At 37.3% G+C, this 22,833-nt stretch overlaps 1 non-coding gene and 1 pseudogene across 1 annotated transcript; one reads left to right on the top strand and one right to left on the bottom strand.

Annotated features, from left to right (window-relative positions):
* The first annotated feature begins 14,366 nt into the window (after window positions 1-14,366).
* Window positions 14,367-16,253, top strand: LOC147934399 (uncharacterized; annotated as a pseudogene).
* Window positions 16,254-19,654: 3,401 nt separating this feature from the next.
* On the bottom strand, window positions 19,655-19,761 carry LOC147934398 (small nucleolar RNA R71). The gene has a single exon (XR_015573379.1). It is a non-coding gene; the product is annotated as a small nucleolar RNA R71 (small nucleolar RNA).
* Between the last annotated feature and the right edge of the window lie 3,072 nt (window positions 19,762-22,833).

Below are 22,833 nucleotides of genomic sequence, written 5' to 3'. Positions count from 1 at the left end.
TGAGTATTTGTCATATTTGAAGGAATATGATATTCTTAATATGTATATATTTGTCACATATTTATTTGTGCAATTCAAAGGACTATAATTAATTAAGATAGAGCTCTCAACAACCAAACTTTCTGATTAAACCTCCCTCTCATGCATGTCCGTAATTTTTCGTAGTGGATCCTTACGTTCCTACACATCTCATATTTTGGGGATTATAATCATTTCATTTTCTTAATCATATGTCAAAGGCTGTTCAGATATATTTATATCTATATACATTTTTTTTTTGTTTAAAGCAAATAAGTGTAAGCTAATATATTTTAGAGAAATTGTTAGGAATACTATTTTATAGAAACCTTTTTTCAAAAATACCCATTTTTAACTATTTTTATTTTTAATATCTTTAAACAATTACAATATATGTTAAATTAAGTCTTAGATTTTTTTGTTTGTTTTAGATTCTCTATTTTACATTTAGGATATAGTTTTGAGGGTAGTGTTGGCCCACCCATAAGGGGAACAAAACACCCGCTTTAGGCCACAGAAAGAAAAACAATTTAGAAGACAAATATACAGTTATACTATTATACTAGGATTTACCTCGTGGTACACCACGAGTCTATTCGTTTCATAAATCATTTAAATAAGTTAGTATACTAATATAATCAGGTTTTATTTAGTTAATATAAATATTAGAATATTATATATAATAAGTTGTATTTGCAAAATTTACCCCATAGTAAATTTCTTTGTTTTGTAATATCAATGCACTTATATATATATATATATATATATATTTATTTTGGTGTTTTTACAATAACTAACAGTATTTGTTAATAAAATTATTGGATTGACTTTGAAAGAACAATAAATATGTGTACTTTCAAAAATACAATAAACTATGATTAAAATCAAAAAACATTTAAGACCATGGTTTTGTGCATGGTCTTAAACCATGGTCAAAAATACAATGAAATATGATTAAAATCAAATTTATGGTGGTTTTAGTGTTTAAGACCATGGTTTTTTGGAAAATCATTTCAAAAAAGATTATTGCACAAAAATATACTTTAAAAATGTTAAGATATATTTTTAAAATATATATCCGTTTATAAAAATTCAAATCACATCATATGCTGAAAAAAAATCTATTATTTTTTTAACTTTATGTATTAAATAGTAATTCAAATAATTAAAGATAAGATTAAATAAAAGTGAAAGGAGAATTATATTTTAATATAACATATTGCTTTAAATTAGGTAGATAGATTTTAGGAAATTTGAAATTAATATTATCAAATAAGAAAATGATTGTGTTTGGTTGTAAGGATTGTAGATAATTTAATTGAGACTTGTTTGGATACAAAGATAAAAAAAGATGGCACAAAAATGTACTCCAAAAATGTTAAGATAGATATGCTATGTTATTGTAAATGTATAATAATATAATTCATTTACATATTTCTGTCTCACTCTACGTATGCAATGGACCAATATACAGTTTTATTTTTTCCTTTTTTGCTTTCTTTCCTCCTCTTTTGGCTTTCCTGTTTTCTTTTATAAATACTTGGTATTTGTTTTTGTCAAAGTTTTTTTTTCTTCTCTTAAGTCCTTATTTTTTTTTGCTTATCATGAATCTTTTTTAAAATTTTTTGCCAACTTTTATGATAAATTATAGTTTCCTATTCTCTTTCAAACATGTAACTACCATTTTTCTCAGTTCTATGATTTTGATGTTATTTGTTTTTATGAAATAACTAAAAAAAGTTAATTTTTTTTAACAAGTATATTAAATAATATTTTAATATCTATAGCAATACAAGGAATCTTTTAGTTAAATTTATTATATTAACTAGAAATTATTAAAATATCAAATTCACATGTTTTAAATTGCTTTAGGCCTCTAAATACCTAGGACCAGCTCTGTTTGAGGGGATATAGTTTAGTATTTGGAGTTTTAAGATTAAAAATTTAGTTATTTTTATATGAAAATGATATTTGAAAATGGACAATAAAAAGGATATTTTTGTACAAAAATATAGAAAGATAATATTTTTGCAAATATATATATATATATATATATATATATATATATATATAAGGAACGACATAATACAATCTACGAGTACGAGTGACAGTAAGTGAATGCTTGTACACTTCAGAGTCACGTTCTCTTTTAGGGACTCGATCGTGGCCCTCTTTTTCGAAACAAAAATTTTAAAAATTAACCAACAGGTTGTTAGCCTAACAAACCCCAATCTTGAAATGTTTCTTGGTGAGTCATCTATTTTAGAGAAAGTGGTCGACAGAACTGTTGATAATCCTGTCTTATTATATTAAAAACTGTTATTTTCTTAATTATAATCAAGAATTTTCTCAAATAAATGTGAGGATAATGCAAAAGGTTAAGAGGAATGTCATACTGTTAAGTTAGGTCCGTGATTGGAAAAAGGAACCTAACTCATGCAATACTTAAATCTCAAGTCTTTTGTTTGTGTCACAGGCATGGCAAAACAAAAACATGCATGATTAGGGTTTAGTCATAAATTGACCACGTAACATCCATGAAAGAAATGTGTGAGATTGACGTAGAGTGCTATTATACTGAGGTTTGATATGATATGGGCTTCAAGGCATGCATTATCTTTATTCTGTATTACTCTACACTTGAGCTTATGATCTTCATTGTCGATCAATATACAGTTTTATTTTTGAAAGATCAAAAGATAGTAGTCTAGTGTTTATTTGTTTTGTTAGTCGGACAATTTCCACTTGTTGCATAACCCTTTTATGTCTTCAGGAATAGGTTGCGATTCAATCTGATTTTTTTTTTTTTTTTTTTTTTTGTTGGCTATAAAACTATAGATTTTCTATTTTTTAAATCGTGCAAAACTTTTTAAAAAAAAAATTAGAGATGGTAATGGTTCTTGGAATTGAATGTTTCTAATTTCTCCATTATTAAATATTTTTTTTTAAAAAATAATACTCACTTTAAGACAACCATATATATAGTAATGGATTTATATCATTAACAAATTGGGTGAGATATCTTAACTAATTGGAGGTTGGGTATCCTTTGTCATGTTTGGCAATCCAAAAGCCATATTTTTAACTAACAAACCAAAATAGGGGTAAACGTTTATTACGTCCGACCCATACTTTGTTTCGAGATTTCTTGAATTTTAAGCACAATGTTGAACGATTTGAGGCGACGGATATTCTAAATTCTAATGTTATTATGTCACGTCCATCCCTAAATTTTTCTATAATATATATTATATAATAAAGAAGTTTAGATGATAGCAACTCTTCCAAGAGAATTTTGTACCGTACATTTAGCCTATGCAAATTTCTACTTTTTTTACAGACTAATTACAGGGAAGATGCAGCCCAAAAATCTATTCTCTCCGAATATTCAAATTATCAAATGGATCGTAAACAAGGATCCATAATTCCATATATGTGTGGATGTGGATGTCTATAAACAATGTGTTGAAATTTTGCATAATAAATGGATATTGAATTCGAAACGTGCTGGCGTCCCAAACCCATCTTCTTACCACTTGACCACAAGGCTCCGAACAAAAGATTTATATTTTTACATCGGAAAATAATTTTAAAATTTACCAAAAATTAGATGGGGAAGGGGAGGTTGATTATATTTAAATATACGTCTTTTTTGATAAATAACTTAATATTCAAAGTTGACATATTTGATAATTTTATTTATTTATTGGTGAACTAATTAAAATGTTCAACAAGTTAAAATGTTCCTACGTCTCGGCCATTTATAAGGTTCCAAAAATCGTGATGTTTTATTAGGTTAAAACAGAGAAGAAGTAGCATTAAAGTCACTTTGGTCTAGTGGTGCTACAAACCGGTCAGTTATACCTCGATCCAGTTCCTGCGAAGTAGAAACATAGTATTTATTTATGTTTGACCATGTCTAACCCTTTTATTTCACCTCCAATTGTTCAATTAGTTAACCGCATCAAACACCACATTAAGTCATATTTTAAGAGAAAGAGATTAGTTAATACGTAAAAACAGCTTAAATAGCTCTGGGAAAATGCTTAAACAATGAAACACCACCATCTTCACGCTTATCCCCAAAACCCCAAATGCTCAAAAGGTAGCTGAGTTTCGACCCATTGGCTGTTGTAACACTCTTTACAAAGTTGTATCCAAAATATTAGCCAACGGAATTAAAAAGGTTCTCTAATCTGATCTCAAACTCTCAACCCGTTTTTATTCCGAAAAGACTACTGGTAGAAAATGTGTTGTTGGCTACCGAGCTAGTCCAAAGCTTTAACCAAAAAAAGAATATCTTCAAGAGGCATGCTCAAAATTTATCTCACAAAGGCTTTCACTAGGTCCATTGGGGCTATATAATCAACACTCTCAAAGCAATGGAGTTCCCAATCCATTTCATCTCTTTGATTGAACAATGTATCTTCTCAACATGTGTAAATGGTGAATTGTGTGGTTATCACCAATTAGGGTTTTTGGGTTGTTGAGGTGGGTGTCGGTCGACACCAGGAGAGTGTTAGTCGACACCATGAGAGTGTTGGTCGACACCATCACTCAACAAGCGGCTAAATGCTTGTTTTTTTCCTGGTTTGATTTATATTGTTGTTTGATGCATGTGGAGATCTTATTGCTTTTGTATATAGCCCAGTAGATAGGAGGAATTTATGATTGAGTATTTTTGATAATATTCATGCATCTCAATTTTTGTTTGTAGTGCAAGTAAAGGCAATGTGTAATCATGGAATAAAAGCGATGAAGAAGAGGATATTCTATTGGCTTGTTGATGTGTTGCATGGCTTCTATTATGTTGCTATAGTGGGTCATTAGAGTGATGTTTGGTTGCTGGTTTATTGCTTCTTGATATTATTGGATTGATGGTTATTAGTATTGGTTTATTGGTTTATTCATTTATTGGTTGTTGTATACTTGCTGGTTTAGTATTGGTTATTTCCACTGTTTGCATTGAATGCTGTTAGGTTGTTAGTGAGTATGAGATCACTAGCTAATTATTATATACAAAACAAAAAAATGGGTCGAGTCATTTCAGTTTGGTATCAGAACCCTTACGATTCTAGGTACAAGTTCGCTGTGTGCTTTGTGCATTGATGTTTGGTTTTTGCATGCTTTGATTTATTATGTGAGTTAATCAATTGTGTGTGGCATGAGGTCCTAGAACATTCTCTTCGAGACTTCAATTTGATTCAACGGTATGTTTTGTTCCTTGAGTGGTTTGGCTTATTTTTGTTTGCTTAGCCTTCTTTTCATGGTAGTGCAGATGGTTAGAGGTGGTGCTGTTGATGGTCATGGACGTGGATGTGGACGTGATCATAGATGCGGACGTGATCGTGGTCCAAGGTCAAGGCCCAATTGATAGTGAGACCGTGGATGAGAGTGTGACGGCTGAGGGCGTCAGTGAGTCGCTGGCATTTCATGAGGGGGCTGAGGGCGTCAGTGAGTCGCTGGCATTTCATGAGGGGTCAATGGGTTTGGCCGGTTGTGGTACCGATGGATTTGGTGGAGCCGGTGTGGGCGGTGTCAGTGCCAGGTTGGCCGATGGTGGTGGGCTTTCGGGTGTATGGGGTCGCAGCAAATGGAGCCCCTGGTCGAGATGATCAAATTGAGGTGCAACACCAGTGGCTGCAGATTCAGGAGATCATTCTCAGTACATTCGTATGATAGAAGGGATGCGTGGGATTGGTACGGTCTCATTCTCCGGTGGTACTGAGCCCGCTAAGGCGAATGCATGGAGGGTGAGGCTAGAACACAACTTCTAGTCTCTTAGGCTTCCCAAGGAGTATCGGGCGGACATAGGGGTCCATTACCTGGCGGATAATGCTCACTTGTGGTGGAGGTCAGTGGCTGCCAAGAGGCAGAGTGAGATTACGTGGGGTGACGTTGTGGAGGAGTTCAACGGCAAGTATTTTCCTTGAGAGGCTCTAGACCTTATGGAGGTGCAGTTCTTCAGCTGACGCAGGAAACGCTGTCAATACGTGAGTTGGAAGTGGATTTCAGCCGAGTTTTGGTGTATCGGGGTCGAGCGATGGAGTCTGAGGAGTCTCAGGTCAAGAGATTCATGATGGCGCTTCGAGATGACTTAAGGATCCACTGTAGAGTCTGTAGAGTTACACCACAAGAGCAGAGTTGGTTGAGACCGCAGCTGAGGTCGAGGAGGAAATGAGGGCACATGTGATGTGAGTCAGTCCAGTGGTTCAGCAAAAGAACGCTCAACATCATGGTGATTTTGGCATGGGCAGAAAGTGTGCGTAGGGAACCAAGAGGAAGTGGGAGGCGAAGTAGAGACCAAGTGGTGCATGATGCTAAGGTGGCAAAATGTCCTCAGAGGAATGCTCTGACGGCAAATCATTGCTTCATTACCCCAGAGTGCACTGAGAGTGCCAATATTAGAGGAGATCCTAGAGAGCGGTTGGGCGTCGTTAGAGTGGTGGGAGGCGAGTTTCTGAGGGTTATTGGTCGGGCGAGAGGGGTTGATATTCATATTGCAAGAGAGTCAATGCCAGCAGATTTGATGATTAGTCTCGTGGAGTTTTATGATGTTATTTTGGGTATAGATTGGTTAAATTGGCACATAGTACATCTGGATTTTCATTGGGTAGAGTGGCATTTGAGCGTACATGAGAGAAGTTGGTCTATCAGGGAGTGAGACCGACTTTAGGGAGTCTGGTTATCTCGGATGTACAGGCAGTGAAGATGATCAGGAAGGGTTAGGAGGCGTACCTAGCTACACTTATGATGCTGGAGTGAGTAGGGCAGTCTACAGTTGGAGGTATATGGATTTTTGAGGAGTTTGAGGATGTGTTCTAGTCGTTGCAAGGGTAACCACCATCTCGGTCTGATCCTTTTACGATTGAGCTAGAACCAAGGATAATGTCGTTATCCAAGGCGCCTTAGAGGATGACTCGAGCACAGATGGCAGAGCTGAAGAACCAAAGACTTGGTTTGGGTGTCGATCGACACCAACGAAGGGTGTCAGTCGACACCACTGCTCTGTTAGAGCTCGGGTTATTTCTAATTTCTCTGGTTTGGCTCGGTTTAGTGGAAAACCCTAGGGCTCATATATTTAAGGAGGAAACCCAACTCCCTTGTTCCTTTTAGCCACTTTTTGTCCTCTAGAGAATATGAGAAGAGAGAAAGAGTATCATGTGAGTTCCTGAGGGTTCTAAGCCATTTTTGGAGAGATTTTTTTATGTGAGTAGAGATCTAAGGCTAAGGATGTGTTTGGAGGCTTGTTGTGGTGTTGGATTCATCGTTGTTGGTCAGAAACTTCTTGTTGGAAATGGGAGTGCATGACCATGGCTTATCGAAGCTAAGATCCCTGATTTCTTTGTTGTTGTGAGTTGTTTGATTGTGTTTTCTTTCTTGGCTGATTGGTTTCATGGTTTCTATGAGGTTAAATTGCCTCTGGGAGAGCATTGGACGTGTTGGAAGGCGGAGATCAGACCTTCAGTTTCGAGAAGAACGTGGTTGCGTGTGGGTGTTGTTCGACACCAAGGCGTGACTGCGCGAGGGCTTTGATGAGTGTTGGTCGACAACATGTGGAGGTGTCAGTCAACAACAATTAGAGTTTTTTGGTCATCGAGGTGGGTGTCGGTCGACACCAGGTGTCCAGTGTTGGTCGACATCCCTTGGTGTCGATCGACATCATTACTCAGCAGGCGGCTGAATGCTTGTTCTTTTCTTGGTTTGAGTTATGATTGTTGTTTGATGCATGTGAAGATCTTATTGCTTGTGTATATAGTCCAGTAGATGGGAGATTGCTTTACTAAGTATTTGTGATAACACTCATGCATCTCAATTGTTGTTTGTGGTGCAGATAAAGACAATGTGTGATCGTAGAATCAAGGCGATGAAAAGGAGGAAGTTCTAGTGACTCGTTAATGTATTGTCTGGCTTCTATTATGATGATAGGGTGAGTCATTAGAAAGATGTTAGGTTTCTGGTTTATTGCTTCTTGATATTATTGGATTCATGGTTATTTGTATTGGTTTATTCGTTTATTGATCTATTCGTTTATTGATCTATTCGTATATTGATCTATTCGTTTGGATAATTGTTGGTTTAGTATTGGTTATTTATGTTGTTTGAATTGAATGTTGTTAGGTTATTAGTGAGTATGAGATCACTAGCTAATTATTATATTAAATACAAAAAATGGGTCGGGTCAATTCAAGTTACGTAAACGGATTGCTGGTTGAATAATTTTTGTCTAGGTCGATGTTGATTTTAGCTATCGGTTAGTAATTCATGTAATTTTTATTTATTTATCTAAACATTGTGTTTATGTTGAATTTTCATAGTGTCATAATTGATGTATTTAAAACAATTAAAACACATATTTTATTGTTGAAGTAAGTAGTTTTACTAATAGATGGATTATACTATTTAGTGGTTTTTTACTTTTTAGTCAAAGGTCAATATTTTACTTATTTCATTTTAGTAATTTTTTATTATGATTTTCTCATAAATGGCATGTACACAAAAAAAGAAAGACTTTTAAAATTTGTAGTTCTTTTCATTTTAGTCAACGGTCAATATTTTATTTATCTTCTTTTGTCTCATTTTAATAAGTTTTTTTATTATGATTTTCTCATAAGCGTACACACACAAAAAAAGACTTTTAAAAGATATTTTATATTAGTTTTTCTACAATCTGAAATGGTAAGTCTACATATTTAAAGAAATTTTGAATAGAAAAATATATATAGGAGGATCACCATTTGCTCGAAAACCAAAAAAAAAAACTAAACCCTTCACAAGAGAAAGACTACAAAAACAATAATGTAAGCACAAAAATATAATTTTGGTTTTGTACTATTAATTAGTTGTTTTCTTTTTACTCAGTCAAGTGGTAATATGTTGTTCTTTTAATTATTCATATAAAATAAAGAATGCAAGAAAATGAGTTTATTTGTCTGATTCAATTTTCTTTTTAGGAAGCGGTTGTGTTTTCAAAGGCCATTGTAGAACTGATGACATTTGCAAATACGTATGCAGAGGCCATGGATTCGATCCAATGTTTCAATTGTGTGTTCCTTATTCTTCAAAGGGAGGCAAATGTTGTTGTTTACATTATGATGGGGCACCATCATCAAGTGAAGATATATAGTTTTTTTCTTCTATAAAGATACAACCATATATTTGTATTATCAGTTATCATGCAAGTTAAAATAATACATATTAATATTTGGATCAATTTTAAATATTCTTTTTGAAGTATATTAGTTCACCAACTCACCATTTCACCAAAAAATAATTATCGTTGTAGCTAGCGTAAGATTCTATTAAAAAATCGTTAATTGATTAACAATGTGGTATACAACATTAGAGTATGAAACTAAATTGGAGTTTTAAAACAACAAAATTATGAAGAGATTAATTTTGTATTAAAGAAAAAAAAATATATAAGAGGAGTCCAGCCTTTGAACCAAAAAAAAGCTCTTAAAACACTTCACTTAATTAAATAACACAATAAGATGTGTTCATGTATATAAAAAGTAAAATTCACAATTGTTTTTTACATGATATCGGTAGGAGCGTGATTGTAAAGATGTTATTTTTTAGTATTAAATATAATATATAATATTATGAATCATACATTAATTATGACTCTTAAATTTGATGAAATATTATTGAAATTTCTAAGATATTTACTAATGGTAAAATGAAGTTTTATTTATAATTAATTGATAATAAATATAAATTTGTCTAATTCGTTTTTACATATGAGTTGTGTCATTAAAAAAGATATTTTGGTATAGAATGGTCAATGGTCAGAAGATTAGGGATGTCTTTCTAAAGATTCTCTGATGCTCAAATCAAAAAAAAATTAATGGACATATCACAGCGGCGAAATGGAATTGGAAAAAAAAACAAAGAAAAGATGATAATGTTATACGAACTCGATCGAGGTCAAATGAAAAAAAAAAGATTAATTATAGAAAATCAGCATTATTTTTCATAATCTTATAGAAGTATAATTTATTGTCTAGACTTACAAATATATGCATTTTAATTCGATTGAAATGATGACATTGTCCTTATTTCTTACACTTTCAACTCTCTTCGTCTCTTACTCTCATTCTCTCCGCCGTGAGCCCGGTTTTTTTTTTCAGACTTTCAAATCTTCCCACCATGAATTAAAGAGAGACTTGCCATCATTATTTCGATCACCGGCCATTCTGATGACTAAAAAGAAAAACCCTTATTCGTCTTCTGAAGCTTCGCCGGCCATACAACCATTACGATCTCAAACGGTTGGATCTTGTCGTAGATCTGACTCTGGTGATCAAAGTTTCATTCGCTGAAAGGTAGCTCGCGTTTTCTCACAATGATTCATCTTCTTTGGCTTCCAAACGCATAAGAAGATGACAGCAAAATCTCGAATCTTATCAAAGGCGGCAGTGATGATAGTGAATTTTACCTTGATGATGGTTACTTTACTGTTGGCGATTGAACCTGAAACGATAGCATCCAATCCTCACACATGATCCACAGAAAACGATCTTACTGGAGCCCCCATAATTTCGACAAGACAACCGGCATAGAAATCGCTTCTTACAAAACTCCCACAAATACATTAAACCTCACCTCATCTAGTTACTGAGTCGCACAACAAATCACCCCTAGCGACCGAGTGACAAGAGAGGTAGACTGGAATATTTGATTTCTTCCAGCCACAGACAACAGTTCCCCACGAATACTTCGATTCACTATCAACTCCTCCAGTGTCGATCCGCACCTCCACCTGGGGTCGATTGTCACCCAATGCACCAAATACGATCCAATACACATGGTGTTAATCGACACTCTCCTAGTGTCGGGCGACATCGACGCCCACGACATCACTTCCATCGATCTCTCCTCATCCAAATCTAACTTCAACCATTCTCCTATGATCCAAACACACAACAACAAGTGGTGTTGACCAACACAACCTTGGTGTCGCTCGACACCCCAATCTTACCACAAAACGTCAATGCCCAACCACAATACAAACACTTGATTAAAATACAAACCAACAATTCATTTCACAAACCCACCATTGGATATGAAGCTTGTAGCACCACGAAGCTACCCACCAAATTTCAGCCAAATTGGACTTTGTTTCATCCTCCAAATGTTGCCCCAAAGTAGCCATCTCGAACTAGTCTACGCTATCCGTATGCGGGTGTTGGTGTCGATCAACACAACACCAGAAACAACGTTCAGAGCCTTCCTTCAAGCTCATTTCCGCCATAAAACCCTAATCCTTCATAACTATCGATTCCCTAATCGATTAAACACCAAACAACACGACTTACCTTGATAATAACCATGAGAGTGCATCCTTGTCTCTCCCAATCCACCACCAAGCTCCCATCCTTCTCCTCACACATGAAGAAGATGGATCTCTCTTCTTCTCCTCTTATGCTCCAAGCACAAGGTGTCTCTTCCTCCAGCATCCTTAATGCACGGCGAAGGAGAAGCTCGCCTCAAGCCCACTGCTCGATCTCCTCTTCTCCATAACACAAAGACCTCTTTCCCTTTCCCGTCCATCTCCAAACCGCTCTCCTTCTCTCTTTCTCCCAAAGATACCAAAGCACACCTCTCCTCTCTCCTCCCTTCCTTAGAACGACAAAATGGCCAACCCTTATGTACTCGAGACCTAGGGTTTCCTCAACCCAAACCAAACCGAGCTGTCGATTAAAACAAACCGTATAACCACGATTTTGATGGTGTCAATCGAAACTAGCCTTGCATCGTTCGATACCCACCCAACATTGGGCTCGGGATGTTACAGAACCAGTGATGCGGACATCAGAACTAAACCAAACCGGGAGCATGGTGAACCAACCGGGCCACACACCAAACCGGTCCACGAAGAACATCTTGGAGAATCTTTTCCCAATTGGAGTTCTGACCAAGCACAAAGAGAAGGGTTAATTAATCGTCATCAAATTAACCCTAAGGAGTCGAATGGTTCAAGAGGGATCAAGCATCATCAAGTCAAATCACCTCATTGTTGGGATATGACTGTTGCACTCTTTTTCCCTTGTCTAGGGTTTATCCCACTGGGTTTACCTAGAAAGGTTTTTAATGAGGCAACACCAAGTCATCAAGGAATCACTTACCATCCATCTGATTCAAAGATGACACAAAAAGTCATAGCTGAAGTACTTATTGGACTACTCGCTGGAGATGCTGAACTACTCGCTGACAGACATGCTGAACTACTCATGAATGAATCAGACATCATTTCAAGCTATGAAGAGTTTCGGCCTTTTGACACTTGGACCAGCCCTAGAGGAAGCCCACACACCTATTTGATTCACCACAAGTCCCCAGCCCATGGAGAACAACCCAAGAGAAGACCCAAATCCAAACCACCCTTTGAATCATGTCCGTTGATCTACTTGGAGCCAGATAAGGAAACTTCCATTTGCCTTCACTTGGACGTGCCTCAAATCTACATATGGGACCCAGGAGAGCCTCCACATCCACTAGAGAATATTTGGAGGATATTCACACGCAATAATAGCCATTGGATCAGGCGGATTCAATTCTATTATTACTTGCCTTTCTCGGACCTGATTGTCATCAATGCACAACGACTACTTCCTATTCTATTTTTGTGAATATTCGAGTTTCCACAAGTGCTCAAGAAGCTTCCAAGACGTCACCACTTCCTCCCCAAGTTAACGAGATACAAGACACACCTCACTTGCCTTACTTGGACTGATTCTACACTTAATGGTCCAACATCATATTGTCATTAATTATTGTGATTTGTGTATTCTTTCTAACTCTAGAAAGTGTGTAATTAGTCTCATTGTAAAGCACCCTGGATCATTTTAAAGTAATAGAAACGTTTTCTTCTTTACAAAGTTTGAGTCTTTGTATTGCTTTGTTCTTTAGTTCTTTGTGAGCGATTCACTTAGTGCTTCAGAATCCTGCGGATTAAGTTTGTCGAGTGATTCAACATCCTTCATTCGTTCATTGATCGAGCGAGTCGATTATCCCACCGATTGAGCGAGTCAATCACCCATCTATCCATCGTACCACCCCTTGATTCACGAGAGAGTCCTTCAGAGCAAGCTTGTGAATTCCACCTTCCGCAAGATAAGCTTGGAATCTCTTGATCCTTGTGTGATATTAAGTTGGAGTGATTCCAATCTTATATCATCTGGTATCAGAGCTTCAAAAGCTCCTATCCCCAAGGTTGTATCTTTTCAACCTATATCATTTTAGTTTTTGTTATTTTTTTTTTTTTTTATAAAACCTAAAACCAAATAAAAATTTGGATTCTTGCTTATTTGCTTCAGTTTCATTAAAAAAAAAATTATTTGCTTCAGTCTATTATTATTTTCTATTTATTTAAAGAAAAAGCCATAAAAAAAATTCATATCTTTGTTTAATTAAATTTTGAATTTTTCTATTATAGAAAACCAAAAAAAAAAATTGATTTTCATATTTGTTATTTGAATTTTTCAGATTTATTAAAAATAAAAATCATTTCTATTTTATCTCTTATTTCTTATTTGTTGATTTACTTTTGATACATCTTTCTTTTGCTTGTGCAAGATTCTTCTATCACGAACACCAGAGCAAACATGGAGTCTATTGAGTTTTATTCGGATGAAAAAATCGAAGAAGAAGAGCCCTATCAAGTCACGTCGGACGAGGAAGACAACTATGAAGCTATCTTGTGGCAACAAGATGATAGTTCAGCTTCTGATTCAAGGGATGAACCAGATCGTGAAGCACCAGACCCAGAACCACCCGACTCATACAACACCAATAAAGGCTATTCTAAAACATGGATCAAATTTAAAGATGATTTTTATAGACATGGTTCAAAATCTCCACTGACCCTAATTATGTCTTTTTGAGGAAATAATAATCACGTCAAGAAGAGAAAAGGCATGGAGTATGATAGAGAAACAAAGAAGGACTACCATTATCGACGTCCACAAAGGCGAAAATAGAATTCTAACCATCACATCTTGTCACACCAAGTGCCTACATCCTCATGTCAAGCAAAACCGAGAGACAAGCACTTTCGTACAAACTCACAAGTGGTACGGGAAGTGACTCAAAGAGGATCAATGTGGCTTAAACCACCTCCAAGTGGTAGATGTGATCCCCTAGCTGAGAGAGATGCAAGGGCCAGTAAGCTAAGAGGAGGCGAGCTCAAACATGGCACTAGCAAGGACCCATTGCTATCAAATCCCAACCAGACCTACAAGACAAATTTCAGGTTATCTCTAAACAATGGTTATAAATATTTTGGACCTGAGAGTTTTGAGTTTGCAGGACACAAAAGAGATTATCCACAATGGGAACTCAACATGGACATGTACTTTAAGTACTATTTCATTCCCAATGAAGAAAGGCTCAAATACTGTCTTGAACAACTCATGGGAAACGCAAGTCTTTGGTGGAACCAAGAAGTAAAAGTTAGACGAAGGTTTATGGAACCATCACTCAAAACGTGGGGGCAAATAAAGCTGCTTATGAGGGAGAGATATGCACCTCAAATGCTGTCCCAGCCTAGTCAAAACACTTACTCTTCAAAGGAACCAAGTCGAGAGAAGACTACACACCAGCGTGTTAGTTACAATCAAAACCCATATCAAAATTCTGCCAAGGTAAGTGGCACGAATACTAAGCTTAATTTTTTTCAACAACTTGACCACGTGATGAACTTGCTTTCATCCAAAAAGTATGAGAAAGGTACAAGTGCAAAAGGAAAATCGGATCCCACACCTTCACTTGAACCGCGAGACAAACTCAAGCAAGGTAAGTCCTTTAATTTTTCAAAGTCAAGTGAATCAACATGCTATAGATGTCATAAGAGAGGTCATTTTGCTGCAACATTTCCTGAAATACAAGTAGAAGATGTCACCTTGCTAGAATTAAAACTGAATGCATCTAGTTCAAATGATTGTTTATCAACATCAAATTTAGAAACTTCCAATTCTAGATTAATGCGCTTGTCTTTGCCAAGGGGTAGTGATGCAGGTCAATGTATTAGCATGGATGACACATCTAAAGAGGTAGTCTACAAGGTAGCAACTTCAAAGGAAGTTGAGAATGACATAAGTTTTGAGGAACAACTTTTGGAAACAACATCTTCACAAGATTACCGAAATAAGGAATATGAGCAAGCAACCCTTAAGGCATGTGTGGAGATAAAACCAAGTTCAAAACCACCTGATCTTGCTTCTAAGATAACCCTTATTAAGGCTAAGTTGATGTCAAACACTCTACATGGTACTCTAGTAAGTGAAACATATGAACTTGTTCGGTATTGGAATAATTTAACAATTGATCGTAGCTTCAAACACCTTGTTTTAAATGATTCAACTTCAAGTATAATGCACTTGATTTTATGCATAAGTGTCAAGCAAGATACAAGTACCACAGACGTGTATAATGATGAGCGAGAGACCACATCCAACATGATCTTAAGTTTGGAGCAAATAGAGAAACTCAAAAGGTGTGATAACATGGAATAAAATCCAGAGATTAAGTTGAGCAATCTAGCCACTAGAGAAGATGAAGTTGACACAAACAACATCTTGCTGCAAGAAGAACCACCGGATCGAACATTAAATCAACCAACCTTGTTGATTTTGAATGATACACTCATCGATGAACTATGTCAAGTAAGTAACCCATTATTTCAATTTATTTCTAATAATTTGAATGATGTGATTATAAACTTATTAAAACCTAAAGAGTGTGAGAAAAATATAGGTTCTTTAAATAAACCTATTTAACCAGTTTCTTTTATTAATACATATCAAATAGTTGATTCACTTTGTGCTATACTTTGTAGAAAAGAAATGGTTCAAACCAAAAATATTTTACATGTTTGTATTGATCCCATGGCTGAAATAATGCACTTGTTCTTCGCCAAAAGTGTCTACAACATTGCAGGTACAAGAGAGGATCATAAAGGCAATTTATCGGAGATGAAGAGACCCATGAATATTCCAAACCAAAACCGGGGTAAATCAGCACCATTGGTGGTCACACCATTACTTAAGGAGACTAGAAGAGTCGAGAAATCTTGCTTAATTAAAGAGAAGCCACCAGATCTCAAAGCTCAAGCTCAGATCCAAGGAGAAGCTAAGGACGCTACACTATCAACCATGATACCGGATCAAAACCGAGTCGTGATCCTATCTTTCTTGCTCAGAGGAGAGCAACTTGGGACTTGGCTGTCATGAAAAGAAAAGAGGAAAAAGAGAAAGAAAAGAGGGTAGAGTCTTTAAAAGGAGAATGTGTTTAAGTAAAAGTCTAGTGAAAGAATGGGAAGAATAAGGTTGTTGAGAATGGTTCTAATTAAAGAAAAGAAAAGAAAGAAAAGAGAAGTCTAGCAAAATGCTTATATGTCTTAAGAATGAGAAGAAAAGAGAACCATAGAAAATAAGTAAGAATCCCCCATTCCACTAGAAAGATCAAATAAGAAACATCTCCTAAGACTTGAAAACCAAAAGAGAAAAGGGTGAAAAAGAAGAGAAGAAGTTAAAGGGTAGCACTAGGACCAATTGGGTTTAGATTGATAGGATAAACACTTTGGGTGCCTTTGGGTAGACAAGGTTTTGTTCTTGTATGTATCTAAGTGTTCTTACCTTTAGCATTCTTCTAAAGCTCAATCCATTTTCATGAGAGAACCTTGATTTTGATAAGCCCTACTCTAAAAAAGAGACCATCATTGTCTCAAAGCCTTTATTTCCAAGCCAAATGAGTTTAAGCATTGCATAGAATTTATTCATGTTCTTGATTAATGAATGTTAAAGGAATTGGTTGATTTGAATGCATGTGGATGTCTAAGGCTCAAATCAGTAAAGGTTGTGATATGCTTGTCTAAAGTCTTTAAGTATAGCTCATTCAACTTGCATCATAGTACTAGTAACTTGGACATTGATTCTAGATAGTCTATTTGCAAGCTTTAGGAGCTGAGATCCCACTTTCAAACCTCACCTACCTTCTTTTGTCTTGATTATTTGCTTGAGGGCAAGCAAAGACTAAGTTTGGGGGTGTTGATGTTCATATATTTTACCTTGTTTTCCCTTAGTTTATTCACAACTTTTGCATCTTTTGCTATCCATTTAGGCCATTATTGTGTAGCTTTAGGACTAATCATGCATTAGAGTATAGTTGCATTGCATTTGCATAGTTTCATGCATAAACAGGTGATTTTGGAGCTTAAGGAGCATGGAAGCAATGCTGAGGAGAAGTGAAGCAATCCTGAGGAGAAAACAAGAAAGTTAAGGCTGTAGAATCAAGGTCCGGAGTCCAACTCAACCGCACACTCGACCACCACTCGACCGTGTGCTGAGGAGGACTCGACCGAGTGGAGAATGCACGAGAGAAGTCAGCTCGACCAGCCACTCGACCGAGCACTGGTCGAGTTGACCGAGCCGTTGACTACTTTGACTTTTTGTATTTTTAGGGCTTCCACCTCATCTCCTATATAAAGCCCTTGTACCTGCAGCCACCAAAGAGTCCAGCTTTTTAGAGAGTCTAAAACCTAGTTTTTACCTTTTTTAGAATTATTCCTTTTGCACTTTCTTTTATTTTAGATTTTGTACTTGTTTAAGAAAGAAAGACTAGATTCTTGTATTTTGTTTGTTTCATAACTTTCAAAATATTAAGATTTCGAGTTTTATTTCTTCATCAATATTGTAGATCTCTGTTTCATCTTTCTAATGATGCAAGTTTCAATATTTTCTGGGTTTTTGACTTATTTCACCATGTATTCTTGTGAGTAGTTTGCTTAGGACCTTGAGGATGGGTTAGGCTGGGTTGATCTTATGGTTTATTTGATTTGGTCAAGCTTGATTGTTGTAGATCTCTTCTAGGCTAGATGTTCTTAATGCTGATCCTATATCTGAGAAGGTAGGGTTTGATTTCAAGCATCTTAGCATCACACCAATGTTTAAGGAGCATAGATAAGGCTAGATCTAGAGCTTACCATTAGGCTTGCTAAGAGATTAGAAGTCTTGTTTGGTTTGAGATGTATTGCTTAATGCCTGCTTGTGTAGATTCTTTACTTTGTGAGAACAAGTCTAGAAATGCATAGGTTTGATTGTTTCTTGCCATGAGAGTGGATTAAACATGTCTTAGAATAGTATGTCTAGAGATCAGCTCAAAGTTTGCTTGAGATTTGTTGACCAAGTTAGATAACCACAATGATTAGCTCAGCCCATGAATCCCTCCTCAAGGCCTTCTTTGTTTATTAATATCTTAGTCTAAATATCATTGCTTGCTTGTTGTTTGATTAGTTTTTGCATTGCTCTGTTTTTCTTGTGTTGCTCTGTTTTCACGTCTAGTCTAGCTCGACCACGTACTCGACCTACACGCGGTCGAGTGCTGCTCGAGTTCATCCCCAGAACTTGTGTTTATGATTTGTGATTGTCTTGTTTCATTCCTGTTTCATTTCCATTGCATTCACTTAGTTTTCTGTTCATTACTTGTCTTGCATTAGTTCATTAGCATAGTGTCTATTTCTGTTCTTGCTATTATAATCATTCTGTTTCATTTGCATTTAGTATCTTGTTCTAGTTGTTTTTACTTTCTGCATTTCATATCTCATTATAGGATTGTTAGTGACAAACAATCTTTACATTTGGCTTGACTTAGACTCATATGCACATCTTAATTGTTCACAATCACTCAGATAGGATTGACACCTCTTATACTGTAACTGCATAAGGGGAATTGAAACACCCTGACTTCTATTCATTCCATACATCATCATTCCATACATCATTCATTCACCACACCACAAAGAAAGTCAGTTTCAATTTGGCGCCGTTGCCCATTTGAGTGTGTTTTGTGACATTTAGGATCATTATTAGTCTAAGATTAAGTTCGTTTAAACACTTGTGAAGTTACTGAACTCGAATCTTTCTTTGCTTGGCTGTTTTGTGTTTCAGGTACCCACTCGACCACCTACTCGACCACCACTCGACCGAGCTGTGATCGAGCACTTGATCGAGCCAGAAGCCGGATCCAACTAGCCATTACTTCCCAGTCGACTCGACCACCCACTCGAGCCTGCGCTCGACCGTGTACCTGTTCGAGTCTGTAGTAGAGTTTGTTGATGCACACAAGGTCAAAAGGCAAAGACAGTCTTCAACAACCTATTGACAACATCCACAGGCTACAAAAGGGTTTGAGACATAAGCAAGGAAGAGTAGTTCAACAACAACAAGGTCAAGACATCATGGAGCAACCAGCTATCCATGAGCAGAGACCAAGGCACATTGGTGAAGGAGATGCACCCAATACCCACAACCAAAGGGCTGGAATTGTGCCACCTTCAGTAGCAAACAATAACTTTGAGATCAAGAGTGGATTGATCTCAATGATTCAAGCCAACAAATTTCATGGGTTGCCAATGGAGGATCCACTAGATCACCTTGATGAGTTTGACAAAATATGTGGACTCACAAAGATCAATGGAGTGAGTGAAGATGGATTCAAATTAAGGCTCTTCCCATTTTCTCTTGGAGACAAAGCTCACCTTTGGGAGAAGACTCTTCCTACTGGAGCTATCACCACATGGGATGCATGCAAGAAAGCTTTTCTGGCCAAGTTCTTCTCCAATGCAAAGACTGCTAGGTTGAGGAATGAAATTTCTGGGTTTGCTCAAAGGAATAATGAGAGCTTTTGTGAAGTTTGGGAGAGGTTTAAAGGATTCCAGACTCAGTGTCCTCACCATGGTTTCAGCAATGAGTCACTTCTAAGCACCTTGTATAGAGGAGTGCTTCCCAAGATAAGAATGCTTCTTGATACATCATCTAATGGAAACTTCCTCAACAAGAATGTGGAAGAAGGATGGGAATTAGTTGAGAATTATAATGAGGACTATGATAGGACCATAAGGGGCTCCTCAACTGATCAAGAGGACAAGTATAAGAAGGATTTGCAGATGGTCAATGAGAAACTTGACAAGATACTCCTAAGCCAGTCCAAGTCCATTCACTTCATTGGTGAAGAAGAAGCTTCAGTTCAAGAGGGGGAGCCTGAATTTGCTGAGTTGTGCTACATGCAAAACCAGGGAGGATTCAAAGGCTACAACCAAGGAGGTTTCCAAAACAACAATCTCTCTTATAGGAGCACAAATGTGGCCAACCCTCAAGACCAAGTCTATCCACCTCAACAACCTCAACAACAACAAAACTACATCCCCAAGCAACAACACCAAGTGTTCCAGCCCCAATTGTGTCCCCCACCAGGGTTTCAGACTAACCAAGGCCAGGAACAAGACTTAAGAGCAATGATGCAGCAGTTGTTGATTGGGCAAACACAAGGCAAGATTGAAGAAGCCAAACAGTTTGCTGAATTGAATCAAAGGCTCACATCACAGTACAATGATCTGAACATGAAGTTTGAAGGTCTCAACTCCAGAGTGAAGTATATGGAGAGCAACATTGCCTCTACTTCAGCTCCTAAACTCAACCAACTCCCTGGAAAAGCTGTTCAAAATCCAAGGGAGTTCACTGCAAAAGCCATTCATGTCTCTGATGAGGAAGTCACTGAGGACAGTGAAGTCCAAGTTTGGGGGGAATTCATTAGTTACTGAAGCCCCAAGTGACGTTTGTGCAAAGAAACTGGAGTCCGCTATTGCACTCGACCAAGTACTCGAACAGCCACTCGACCGAGTGCATGCTCGAGTGGTCGATCGAGTTGCAGACTCAGAAGATGTCAAGCCTGCTAAGTACATTCCTCCTGCCTACAAGCCACCTCTTCCATTCCCAGGACGTTTCAAAGCACAAAAGATTAAGGAGCTTAGAGAAATCGTTGAGAGAAAGGAGATGATGGCTAAGCAACAAGAGGAAGAGAAGGCTTTGAAGGAAGTGGTTGTGATTGAGAAAGCTGTGGTTGAGGAAGTGTTGGCCATACAAGAGATCACCATTGCTTACCAAGAAGAAGAGAGAGGACCTGCCTTGGAACAGTATGATCCATATCCTCTCTACAAAGATTTTTTGCTTGATTTGTCAAAGAAGAAGGCTGAAGCTCAAGATGAGAAGGATCTTGAGGACCTTGGAGGAGTTATCATTCCAATCAAGCTTAAGGATCCATGACCATTCTATCTGCCTTGCACACTTAGCTATCTCCACTACAACCAATGCCTTTGTGATTTGGGAGCTTCAACAAGTGTGATGCCATACTCCATAGCACAAAAGCTTAGGAGAACTGATTTCAAGTCCACCAACCTTCATATATGTCTAGCTGATGGGTCAAACAAGGAGATAGTTGGAAGGTTGGAGAATGTCCCAGTCAAGATAGGGAAGGCAAGGGTTCACACTGATTTTGTGGTGTTGGAGATGGACAAGGAACCTGAAGATCCAATCATTCTTGGAAGGCCATTCCTAGCCACTGTTGGAGCAGTTATTGATGTCAAAGAGGGTCTTGTGACCTTGAACATTGCTGAAGATATAGCCATGAAGTTTAACATCTATAACCCAACCAACCTTCCTACCATTGATGATCAACCTTTTACTATCAAGGACAAAGGAGGTCAAGAAGGTTCAAGTGGTGAAGCAACTCCAAAGGCTAAGCTCTCCTTTCAAGATGATTCTGTGGAAAAGCTTAAGAGGTCAGTTCAAGAGTTGACTAGTATGGTTGAGGATCTCCAAGTTAAGCTGAACAAGAGGTCCTTAAGGAAGGCAAGACCAAGGCTAAAAATCAAGAAGAAATATGGTTTGTGTGTTAAGGGTGAGGAGATCAAGGATCAACTTCACAGTGATCAAGAGGTTCCAGGGAGGATTTCATCATCTCCTTGGTATCTAAACCAAGTCTAAAAAGGACACCAAAATCAAGCTTAGTGACTTTAAACAAGCTCACTAGGGAGGAAGTCCCTAAGGTATCCTTTGTAAATATGGTTTATTTTCCTTGTAGTTTTGATGTGTTTTCTTTTATGTTTGTGTTGGACAGGCCTTTAGGTGAAAATGTAGTTGGGCAAGGAGAGATTTAGACTTGGAGAAGGAGACTCGCAGGCCCACTCGACCTGCCCACGAGAGGTACTCGACCGAGCTAAAAAGGAATTAAGGCCCATTTGATCTTCAAATCGCTAGAACGATCAAGTGGAGGGAAGAACAAGAAAAAAAAATTTGAAATTTCAAAATTTGGTCAAGGTACTCGACCGTGTACAGTCGAGTGTGGGGTCGAGTGACAGCAAAAAGCAGGTCAAAGATTCCCATTTCAAATTTGAATGGTATGGACGCTCCACCCTTGTCTCTTTGTCCCCTTAGCTTCTTTATATAGACCTTGCACGAGATTATACCTCTCACATTCTCTCATTTGCTCAAAACAATTGAACTCAAGTTTTAAAGTCTCTCTCATAGCTTATCTTTTGCTCAAGCTTAGTTCTTTCAAGTTTTTGGGTCACTAACCTATTAACTTTGAGCTTTGAGTCTATTCCCTTCAGATCTTTTTGAAAAAAATGTCTTCAAGGATCACTAGGAAGTCTCAACAAACCGCTGCAAACTCCATGGAACGTCATTATGCTAGCCTTCAATCAAGAGGAGAAGCTGGAAGAGCCACTCGACGCCCCACTCGATCATGCACTCGACCGAGTGGCGGCTCGAGCAGCCGGTCGAGCCAGATGCCGCGTCCAAGCAGAGAGAGAGAGTTGAGGAAGATCTTGAGAGGACTGAAAGTGAGGAGGAAAGGGAGTCAACTCTCAATGAGTTCATGAGGAGACACAAGGCCAAAGGGAAGAGGCCAGCAGTTGAGGTTGAACAAGAGGAGAGTGAGAATGAGAGTGAGGAAGAAAGTGAAAAAGAAGAGATA

Source organism: Camelina sativa, chromosome 11, assembly GCF_030686135.1.
Source record: "Camelina sativa cultivar CO46 ecotype springtype chromosome 11, ASM3068613v1".
Classification (NCBI taxonomy): Eukaryota; Viridiplantae; Streptophyta; class Magnoliopsida; order Brassicales; family Brassicaceae; genus Camelina; species Camelina sativa.
Note: the sequence above shows the minus strand (reverse complement) of the source record. Positions and strands in the feature narration are given on the sequence as shown.